Source organism: Rattus rattus, chromosome 16 (genome assembly GCF_011064425.1).
Source record: "Rattus rattus isolate New Zealand chromosome 16, Rrattus_CSIRO_v1, whole genome shotgun sequence".
NCBI classification, from domain to species: Eukaryota; Metazoa; Chordata; class Mammalia; order Rodentia; family Muridae; genus Rattus; species Rattus rattus.
The window spans coordinates 20,116,207-20,128,637 of NC_046169.1; the positions used below are offsets into that span (position 1 = coordinate 20,116,207).

Sequence of the window (12,431 nt, forward strand, 5' to 3'; positions counted from 1 at the left end):
TCCCTACATTATTTGATCATAGGACTCTTGTGGGGCTGGCTAAATAGCTTGGTCAGTAAAACACTTGCTTTGCAAGTGTGAGAACCTGAGTTCAACCCCCAGGGCCTATGTTAAAAAGAGCCAGGCGTGGCGGTGTACACTTGTGTCAGGAAGGTAGAGTAACACAGATTCCTGGGGCTTGCTGGTCAGTCAGTATAGCTTACTTATCAAGTTCCAGGCCAGTGAGAGAACTTGCTTCAAAACAAACAAACAAACAAACAACAAACCAACAATGGCTAGCTCTTGGGGAATGACACTTGAGGTTGTCCTCTGGCCTCGCAAACATGGGTACACGTGTGCACACACACATTTGCATGCCTACACAAACATGCATGCACATATACACTCACACAAAACTCATGTGCACAGGACATTACAAAGGATTAGGAGACCATAGTGTATTTTGGGATCCTAAAGTGTGATGTTTTTCAAAGCAGTGTTCTTAGAATGGTGGGAGAGATCAGGAGTGTGCAGGGATTCAGTTCTCAAGGTCGGTATTGGCTCCGAGAAGTGGGCAGGGATTGGGGGTGAGGGAGAAGTCTTCTGGGAGAGGAAGCCAAGCTGCTTGATTTTGACTGGGTGGTGAGAATGGAAAACCCACTCCTTATAGGGTATGGCTGGTTCTTCCTCTGAGGGGGGGGGGAAGGAGAGAGGAAGGGGTGGGGAGAAGAAGTCCATGTTGAGCACTAGAAGAACACTTGTGGTTCAGTAGCTTGTGCGTGTGTGTCTGTCTGTATGAGTGGTTCTGTTCTGCCAGAGGACCTGAGTTCATTGCTCTGCTCCAATATGGTAGAGAAAGTATATAATTCCTGGCAGAGGGCATGCATCATACAGAGACTCATCTTTTTGTGGTAGACTAGGAAGAGAAGGAGCTGGCATGGAACTGGAGCCAATAGACCATTCAAGGACTCCCTCTTGGTGACCTTCCACGGGACAGGTCCCACTTCCTACTAAGGGTTCCACAGCCTTCAATGCAGTGACACAACCTGGAGACCAAGTGTACAAGACAGGAGGTTCACAGGAGACATTTTAAACCATGACGATATCTCATTGACTTCTCTAAGAATCAGAGAAGGGAGAACAGTTCAGTGATATTCTTGTTTCAGAATACAATGAGTAATATTTGATATCGATAATAACATTCGATACTCTTGATCTTTTTATTCTTCTCTTGTTTGCATAGACTAACACCGTTAATAGCGCATCCAGTTACCCCCTCCTCCAAGAAGCCCTTCTTTATTCTGTGTGTGTGTGTGTGTGTGTGTGTGTGTGTGTGTGTGTGTGTGTGTAAATGGAGACTCACTATACAGTCTTGGCTGGCTTTGAGCTCACAGATATCCACCTGCAGTCTGCCTCTCAGATTCCAGAATTAAAGGCATGTGCCACCATGTCCCTATATAGTCTTCAAGAACATTTATTTGTATTTTTATTTATGTATGTGTATATACATGTGCATGTGTGTGTGCATATGTGTGTGTGCACATGTGCATATGTGTAATATGTGTGGGGCACTTAAGAAGGCTAGAAGAGGCCATCAGCTCTCTGGGAGCTAGAGATGCAGGTGATTGGGAGCCACTCAGGTGAGTACTGGGAACCTAATTCAGGTCCTCTGGAAGAGCAGCAAGAACCCTGAGACATTTTTCCATCCCTTTCAGAGAAAGTCTTTTTATTTTTGAAAGGAGGGTCATTATATCTGTATATCTATGTATAAATTTGAGACATGGTCTTTATATGTATGTATATACATACAATATAGGATGTATAAATGTATATTTTATTTTTTGAGGCAGGATCATTCTGCATAGGCCAGCCTTCAGTGCACAGTTCTCCTGCCTTAGCCCCTTCAGCTCTGTGACTGTAGGCATGGGACCTCATGCCTGGGTTTGCTTATTTATTTATCTATATAGGCGTTTGATCTGTGTTTAGGCACACCGTAAGAGGGCATTGGCTCCCATGGGGCTACAGTGGTACACGGCTGTGAGCTGTCACTGGGTGCTGGAATTGAACTCAGGACTTCTGGAACAATAGTCAGTATTCTTTACTGCTGAGCCATCTCCTCAGTCCAGGCAGACACACCATTGAGGACATCTGTAATGGTGTTTCCTGAGAGACTAAACTGAGATAGAAAGACGTGTCACTGTGGGCAGCACCATCATGACTGAGGGAAGAGGAGACAGTGAGCTGAGCACCAGCGTCCATCGCTCTCTGCTTCCCGATTGTGAATGCCTTGTGACCAGCCGCCTCCTGGTCCTGCCTCCACCTCTTCCCCATCATGATAAACTATACGCACCATCAGGTTGTGAGCTGCAATAAAATCTTCCCTCCACAAGTATGATGAGTTTTGCCATAGCAGTGAGAAAAGAAAGAAATACTTCCACTGTCCATCAATTTCTGATAACTTTTTTCTGGCTTTAAAAAATTGTATTAAAACATAGATAGCATTTGCGAAGCACACCATTTTAATTATGATTCACTGATACTTCATACATGTACAGTGTTGAACCATTATCCCGTTCCAAATTTCCTCATCACCCCAAACAGAAACTTGACATTTACTTGGAATGACTTCTAGTTCTCCCCCAGCCCCTGGGAATGTCAGCTTTCACTCTGCATGGATTGTATTTTCTACATGGCACATATAAATAGAAGGATGAGGCAGCCCTTTTGTGACTGACTTGTTTCATTGAGCATCTGTGCGAGCCTTGTCCACATTGCATAGTACATCAGCATTTCATTTATTTCTGCGAATGAAGGCTATTCCTGTGTATGGGGAGCCTACCTTTTGCATATGTATTTATCCATTCATCCATGTGTGGGACTTGGGTTGCTTCCATCACTTGACTCTTGTGAGTAACGCTGCTGTGAATTTGGGTGTAAAAATATTGGTTGGAGCCTTCTCTTTGGTTTCTTTTGTCGTTGCTGTTCTGAGAATTGAGTCTAGGGTCTTGTGCACACTAGGCGAGTGGTTTACTGCTGGAGCACTAGCCACTCATTGGTAGATTCTAGGCAGGGGCTCTACCACTGTGCAGCACCTCAAGCCTCTCCCTGGGGGATTCTAGGCAGGGGCTCTACCACTGAGCCACACCCCCGCCCCTCACTGGGAGATTCTAGGCAGGGGCCCTACCACTGAGCCACGTCCCCAGCCCCTCACTGGGGGATTCTAGGCAGGTGCTCTACCACTGAGCCACGCCCCTAGCCCCTCACTGGGGATTCTAGGCAGGGGCTCTACCACTGAGCCACACCCTCAGCCCCCTCACTGGGGGATTCTAGGCAGGGGCTCTACCACTGAACTATGATCTAGCCCTTCACTGGGGGATTCTAGGTAAGACTTCTTCCACTGAATTGTAAGTAAGTGCGCTAGCACTGATTTACCCTCTCAGCCCCTCTTTAGCTTTTCTTTTATTTGGAGGCAGGATGTGTTCAAGTTGCCTGGGCTAGGTGTTTAGCTTGTAATGTTCCCTCTTCATCCTCTACGTAGACAAGCCTGTGCTATAAGGCATGGCCCATGTGGTCCATCCTGAACATTGTCACTGTCCCTTTTTATGGAAATGATGCTGCTGTCTGTCACAGTACCTATCTCTTTGCCTTTCCATTTCCATCCCCTAATGTCAACAAGCATTTGGTATCCTACGATTCATACAAAGATTCTAACAAGTGTTCATATAGAAGCTGGATGGATTGAGGGAATGAGCTCAGGCCAAGTGCAGACTTTAGAGAAATACGTATACATACATACATACATACATACATACATACATACATACATACACACATACAAGCTTACATACAAACACACATAAATATATACATATACACATATAAACATACATACATGTACACACATTCATGCATGTGCATAGATACACACATACATATACAATACATACATACACACATACAAACATACACACACATACAAACATACACACATATATACACATGCATACATGTGCACACATACACACATACATACACAATACATACATACACACAAACACACACATACATACACATATACACACATATGTACATGTACACATACATATATGTGCATGCATATAGGTTTTTATGGGTGTACGTGTATGTTTGTGGGTATAATATGTACACTTGTATCTGAAGGTCAGAGGTTGATGTTGGGTAACATACTCTACGTGTGTACTCACTTCATTTTATGAGACAGTTTCTCACAGAAGCTGGAGCTCCCTACTTTGACAAGAGCCGCTGGCTAGCAAGCACCAGGAAATCTTCTTGTCTCCACACCCCTGAGCCCCAGTGTTAGAATTATAGATGCACAGAGCACCCCAGGCTTTTATGTGGGTGCTGAGGAGTGAAGGTCTGGCCCTTATGCTTACACAGCAATCCTTTTGCTCTCAGAACCATCTCTCCTACCTCATCACTGTAACGTTCCCTTTATCTGTCTCATCTGTGTAGGAAACCAGGCCCAGGTAGCACCACAGAGCACGGTGGACCAAGCTCGTTCCTAAAGTTTATGAAATGGGGTTGCAATGACCATCTCCATACGACGAAAGCCACTGACAAGGTTTCTTAACAGACAGCACTGATGGGGTCTGAGTGGCTGTGATAGTGAATGCTACCCCATTGGAAACCCTGAGGGTGCATCCCAGGACTTATTTTCTCTGCTTTTTACTTTTTTTCCAGACAGTGGTGAGGTCTAGGTGATTGGCTTCTGGTATGCACCGTATGTATCTGCATCTTTTCTCCCTATAAGGGAACAACACACACACACACACACACACACACACACACACACATACACACACACACACCACACACATACACACATATACACATACTACACACCACACCACACCACACACATACACACACATACACACTACACACACACCACACCACACACACTCACATACACACATACAACATACACACACACTCACACACATACTCACAACACACATATACACACCACACAAACACTCACACATACACAAACATACACACAGACACAACCACACACAACAACAACCACACACAACACACCCCAACAACACACACACACACCACCACACACACACACACACCACACACACCACACACACACACACACACACAACAAAACACACACCACACACACACACCACACACACCACACACATACACACAAACACACACACACCACACCAAACACACACACCACACACACACCACACACACACCACACACACACCACACACAATAATACACCACACACACCACACACACACACACACACACACACACCACACACACCACACACACCACACACACACACCATACACACACACACACACACACACACACACACACACACACCACACACACACACACACACACACCACACACACACACCACACACACACACCACACACACACACACACACACACACACACACACACCACACACACACACACCACACACACACACCACACACACACACACACACACACACCACACACACACCACACACACACCACACACACCCACCACACACACCACACACACACCACACACACACCACACACACACACACACACACACCACACACACACACACACACACACACACACACACACACACACACACACACACACACACACAGACTCACATCTTCTCCTGACCTCATGTCTGACGATGTGTCTGAGCAGCTCTGTGATGCCTTTTCTATGTGTGTGTTCCCTGAAGTACATCACACGGTTTCCTTAGCTTCTGGATGCCAGGCTTAAAGCTATGTGGTTAGAGGAACACTGAGGGGACTCTAGGCAGCCCAAGAATGGCAAACATGGCTCTGGCGGACCTTCCCTTCTCTTCCATTAGTCCTTCCTTGATAAAAGTTAGATTACATCCCTAAATCTTGCCCTAAATGTCCTTTCCCTTATTTGGGCACTTGCTCCTCCCCAGGCTGACTCCCCAAGGTCCAGCTTCCAAAGTACTAAAGTATTCAAAAGCCCCCTTTGGCTCACCTGATTAACATGCCCAATTAAAGTGACAACGCCTCATGCAAACTCAGGGTTTCCCTTTACCTTCATAAACCGCCATTTTCCCAGTGGGTCATGTCTGTCTCCTCTCTATTCAGAGGCAATCCTTTGGGCCCTTGCCCCTGGGGAAAAGCACCCCTCACCTCTCCCTTGTTCCCTTCTTCTTCTCCCCAGTCCTCTATTTCCTGTCTCCATGTCTTATTCCCTACCCTCTGTCTCTCTGGGACAAATACATCTCCTTTGGGCGGAACAATTGGTCTTGGGGGTCCTGAATTGATACCAATTCTTCCTTCCTTCCTTCCTTCCTTCCTTCCTTCCTTCCTTCCTTCCTTCCTTTCTTTCTTTCTTTAATTGGATTTTTTAAAAATTTACCTTTCAAATGTTATCCCCTTTCCTGGTTTCCCCGGCCATAAACCCCCATCCCATTCTCTCTCCCTGCTTCTATGTGGGTGTTCCTCCCATCTCCCCCACCCCCACCCCTTCCAGCTTTCCTGCCCTGACATTCCCCAACACTGGGGCATTGAGCCTTGGCAGGACCAAGGGCTTCTCCTCCCATTGATGCCCAACAAGGCCATCCTCTGCTACATATGCGTCTGGAGCCATAGGTCCATCCATGTGTACTGTTTGGATGTTGATAACCAATCCTTTCAAACATGGTATGAGTAGCTTTCTGCGCTACACCAGGTCCATATGGTGTTCTTGATTCCTGTAATAGCTTAAAGAGAAACTTACACTATTTCCAGAGCCCTTGATGTGATGAGGGAGGGGGATGTCCTCAAATTCCTTGCTGCAGAAACCCAATTTGGTGGCACCAACCTTGACTTTCAGATAGAGCGGTACATCTACATAAGGAAAAGTGACCGTCATAAATTTGAAGAGGACCTGGGAGAGGCTGGAGCTTGCAGCCTCATCTCCTCCAGGAACACTGGTCAACAGACTGTACTGAAGTTTGCTGAAGCGAACTGGAGCCACTCCCATTGCCGGCCGCTTCACACCCAGGCCCTTCACTAACCAGATTCAAACAGCCTTCAGAGAGTCACAGCTTCTAGTGGTGACAGATCCCAGGGCTGACCACCAAGCCCCTCATGGAGGCCTCTTATGTCAACCTGTCCACTATTGCTCTGTGTTACAGATTCTTCCCCTGTGCTACGTGGACACTGCTATCCCGTGCAACAATAAGGGAGCTCACTCGGGTCTGATGTGGTGGATGCTGGCCCGGGTTGTACTGCGCATGTGAGATACTATCTCCCGTGAGCATCCATGGGAGGTTATGCCTGATCTTTACTTCTATAGAGACCCAGAGGACATTGGGAAGGAGGAGCAAGCTGCTGTTGAGAGGGCTGTGACCAAAGATGAATTTCAGGGTGAACAGACTGCACTAGCTCTTGAGTTCACTGCTGCTCAGCGTGAGGTGGCCGACTGGTCATCCAGCAGTTTCCCACAGAAGACTAGAATGCGCAGTCAGCCACTGAGGACTGGTCAGCAGCTCCCACAGTGCAGACCACTGAGTGGGTTGGAGCTACCACTGAGTGGTCCCGAGCTCCTCTACAGAGCTTTTTTTCAGGTCCCTTTTTTTCAAAGGGAAAAAAGGTGGAAGGAAAATAAAGTTCCTAAAAACTGAAAAACAAAACATGGCATGATTAGTCTAAACTGCTACCCTTTCTAGTCTTTTCTCACACATCTCTTGGTAACCGAATGGTTGTCATAATGTTATAACAATCAATGCCTTTGCTTCCCAGGACTGCTTCATAAATATTCACTCAACTCCCTTCTTAGGAAATCTCCTGTGAGCTCCTCTCATGAGGCAGGTTTGACCACTGCCTCACCAGGCAACTGCTTGGCCTTTGCTAGGACTGTGGATCTATGATGTCTTCTTTCATTGATATACTTTCAGAACTGTGTTCTTGCCAAATTAAACAACATTGTGTAGCTATTTCCTCTGAATGGAAACAGTCCTTCCTGTAGGGAGGGGGAAAACTCATACAACTTACAAGGGTCAGGAAATGCATGCAATTTATAAGCCTCAGGAAACACACACAATTTACAAAGTTCAGGAAGTTCAGGAAACCTACAAAACTCAGAAAGCTGCAAGATTCACAAGGCCTTTTCCTAAGGTTATATTAGCAATAGCAACACAGAGGGTAGATGGCTCTTTTCCATGGAGCTTCCTGAAAATTGTTCAAGGATCTCCAAAGATGCAGCTTTTGTCAGATGTTACAGAGCTTGTTGGCTTTTTGGTGGTACAACTCTCTGTGCTCTTGAGTAAATAAATTCTCATCATTGCTCCTCTAAGTAATTCAAACAAACTCATTCTCTGGTCTGTCATTAGTGCTCTCATTGCTGTAATTTTGCCTTATATGTTAGCCATGTAGATGCATTCTCTGGATTGAAACATTCTTTCATGGCATGAAATACCCAAACAACTTACAACTTACAAGAACCAGAGGCTCTGGAAACTTTTGAGATTTGTTGGGCTTGTCCCCTTTGTTATTCAAGAAACAAATAATTGGTAGGTGACGAGCAGCAATTCAGTGGTCTAGCTGCCTGCATGTTGTGCAGGGATCTCCAGGCTGGTGTGTGTGTCTTTTTGGTAGTGAAAGTACTGATGCTACCTGTGCTCTTATAAGTGACCCCAATAAAGTTGCTGGCTCGTCAAGCCTCAGTTGGGTGTAATTATGTCTTTGGTCTGTTGCTGGGACCAGAGGAAGCCCTGAGCTAGTGATGTCCTGCATGAATGTAGGCTGGTGACATGGGCATGGCCATGCCAAGGATCTCAGAGTCTCACACCCATGGGCAAAAGGCAAAGCCTTCCCCAGGCTAGGCTCAGGGACATGATAGTCTTCCTGGACTGAGTGTGAATGTTGGTAGTGTGTGAAGAAAATGTCCATGGAGTTTTCTTCCTCTGGATATTTACAGCACAAAGATGCTCCCCTGCAGAGAACTCTGAGATTAGCTAAGCCTGCCTCCTTGATCCACTGTACACCAGAGACTCTGGCTTCTTATTTACCTGTAATAACCTCAATTCCTTGCTCAGGTATATGCAATAAACTACTTCTCTGTCAATGCTAAATAATAAACACTGAACTTCTGGGGTGCTGTGGTTTCCCCATTAGAGTGTCTGGTCCACCTAATCCCACCATTTCTGTGTGCCTATGTGTCAGTCCATCTGTTATTTCTTAAGTCCTCTTGGGTCCTCAGTGAGGTCCATCTCTGGAGCCTTGAAAGGCCTTGGCCGACTGTCTTGGCCTCTCTATCTAGTGTGAATTAATATCGTTCACTCAGGCAAAGGCTCACAACAATGTTTTATGTTCTAATTATCCCCAAATGTTGCTAGCACCATGCCCATGATCAAGCTCTTTGCAAATGGTCCCTTTCTAAAAATCAAGTGAAGGAAGTGAATTATGGATGCTGAATGGCATGCCGTGTCTCCCATTCATCAACCCTGTTCTACTCTGCTGCTGAGGCCTTGGGCCCGTGAGATGAAGGGGACCAGTCTCACTCTGCATTTCTGTCTTCAGCAGTAGGTTGACATTTCTCCAAAAGTAGGTTATTTCCCCTAATCTGCAGTGAGATTCTTTCCCCCATTACAACTCAAAGTAAAGAGAAGGCTGGGGGTGGCTACTTTTACCCCAGTCAACCAACACTTTTTTTCTAAACCCATGTACCAAGGTAGGAGGTTGTACTGTGATGATGCCTATGCTTGTGGACAGAAATATGGACCCGATCATTGTTATAGAAGGGGTGAGTGAATTCCTGAGGACCAAAATTTGAAGAGGAGGTGTCACTAGGACTGGGATACCCTTTTAGGTATCCCAAGGCCCTTCTTAGAGACTCTAGTGCTCCCTTCTGTTCAGGAAGATGTGATGCTTGCCAATAAACATCACTTCCACTTTGCTCCAAGTTGCTTACCACTCTTCTAACTAGTTAATGGAGAAAATGAACCCACCAGCCTAGAGTGATGCCTACTCTCGCTTGGTGTCTTAGTTAGGGCTCTATTGCGGTAAAGAGACATCGTGACCAAGTTAACTCTTATAAAGGCAAACATTTAATTAGGCCTGGATCACAGTTTCAGAGGTTTAGTCCATTGTCATCATGGCAGGAAGCATGGCAGCGTGGGGGCAGTCATGGTGCTGGAGGAGCCAAGAGTTTCTATATCACGATACAAAGGCAACCAAGAGGAGGAGAGAGACTGTCATCTGTAGGCACCCAGAAGGAGGGTTTCATTCCATACTGTGCAAGGCTTGAGATTAGGGCCTCAAAGTCCATCCCCACAGTGACACATTTCCACCACCAAGGCCACACCTTCTCCTCTTCACATTGCCACATTTCCTAATAGTACCACTTTCTGGGCCAAACATATTCAAACCACCACACTCGGTGATGTAGAAGATAAGCCAGGGCCTGAGAGGCAACAGACAAAGAGGCAAAATGCCCCAGTAGAATTCATTGCCTTTACTTGCTTGGATCTGGAATTGCTTTAGAGTGGATGAGTTCCTGGTTTCTGTGCCAGGCAGAGAACTCACTTCCTGGGCAACCGAACTCCTCCACCTGCAGTGCTAGAGAGTCCTAATGCGTTTGCCTGCCCAATGGGATTTTGGCCTGTTGAAAATTTCACATGTCCCCAGTGTAGTTCTGCCTGGAATTTGGAACCCACATGATAAACAACAGTTGGTCATGAGTTACTGAAGCCTATTGGCTAACTAGGAACAGAATGTTTGCCAATGGAGGCTTTTGACTGGGCCTGGGCCAATCAGGATGAAAATGGGCAAGTCGGATGCTGTTTTGTTTCCAACTTGGCTCGGAGGTTAGGAGAGCCATTTTAGGAAAGCCTGCTGCGCAGAGGAGAGATACCCATGATTCTTCACATCTTGATCCAAAGGCAACCAGGAGGAGAGAGACTGCCATCTGTAGGCAGCCAGGAGGAGGGTCTTATTCCATACTGGGCAAACCTTCCAGATTGAATTCCCGATTCCTGGGTGATGTTCACATGGCTCCTGGGTTCTCACGAGAGGCCCCATCTCATGTCCTATCTTTCTGAACTCTTCCATGAAACCTGTGACAGACATGGAGTTTGATTCCTAGTTTACAGGTTTAAAAATTAAATTGAGATATGAAATGATAGGATTGAAATTGGAATTGGGTTTTTTTTTCCACTCAAATTTGAGAATACATTCTGTCCATATCCTTCCTTCCTTTTCTTTATTCTTCCTTTCTCTATCTCTTCTCATTCTCCCTGTTCCTCCTTCTCTTCTCAAAGGTCTAGCAGGCGTTAGAGAAATCCAGCCATGGAAAAACCTCAGGTCCCGACCATCCGTGTTGTCTTTCCCTTTTCCCCTTTCATAGTTTTGCTGTGCTGGGGTGGGAATTCAGGAATACGCTGTGTAAGTACTCTACCAGTGAGCCGCACATGCTTCCAACCCCTCACGGGGGATTCTAGGCAGGTGGCTCACCAATGAGCCATGTCCTCAGCGTCTAGCTGGGCAGTTTGAGGCAGGAACTCTACCTCTGAGCTATTTAGCTCTGGGATTTAGACATGCATGGTTGTGCCTGGTTTGTCTTAAACAGGTTCTGGGGACCTTAACTCACGCTCTTCTACTTGCGTGACAAGTGTTTTCCTGTTTGAGTCAATCCTTCAGTCCTTCTTTTTTTCTGTCAAGAGTCCAAAGTGGGCATCTCATGAGACTGATGGCATCATGTAACTAGCCTAAAATTGGACATATTTAATTTTAAAAGGCTTATTTAATTTTGTTAATGTTTCACACGGCGGGATCTGGTCATGTGGTCACCTAGCCAAGCTCCCTATGCAGCATTTAGAAGGAGGAAGTTTCTGAATGGCCATGTCTCTACCATGCTGGGCGAAGCCCTGTTTCCTTTGGGTACCAGGTCTATCGCTGAAACACAGAACTTCTGATCTACAAGGTCTACAAAGATTTCTGTCTGCTCTGCGAGCTGGTGAGCGTCTTCCTTTCATACTGTTGAGCTACACAAGCGTAGTGTTCAAAGCCGATTGGATTCATTTCTTGTTCTTGGCCTGGCTCCCAAGTGTCCTTCATTTGGAAGTAGAGCCAGCCCTTTACAGTTTAGTCAGCTCAAAATGCTAATGAGAGTATTAGCACCTTCTCACCTCCCTGGAAACACCACCCGGAACCCCTCCTCCAAATCTTTGGAGAGGCCAAATCTGAACTTGTTTCATCAAGGCCAAATGTCAATCGTAAGAAGAAATCTATATGAAATTTTAATTGCAGGATGTGCTGAGCAAATTTAATGAGTGAAATAAGAGAGAGAGGAGAATTCCCCTGTCCTCGGTGCATGCATAATGTTGACTTAAATGGACTCTCTGGGAGGGGTGGTGGTGCAGGGGAATTGCAGTTTTGGAATTTACACACCGAGAGAGCAAA

At 46.0% G+C, this 12,431-nt stretch overlaps 1 pseudogene; it reads left to right on the top strand.

Annotated features, from left to right (window-relative positions):
* Positions 1-1,594: 1,594 nt before the first annotated feature.
* Positions 1,595-12,012, top strand: LOC116885918 (annotated as a pseudogene).
* Positions 12,013-12,431: the final 419 nt, after the last annotated feature.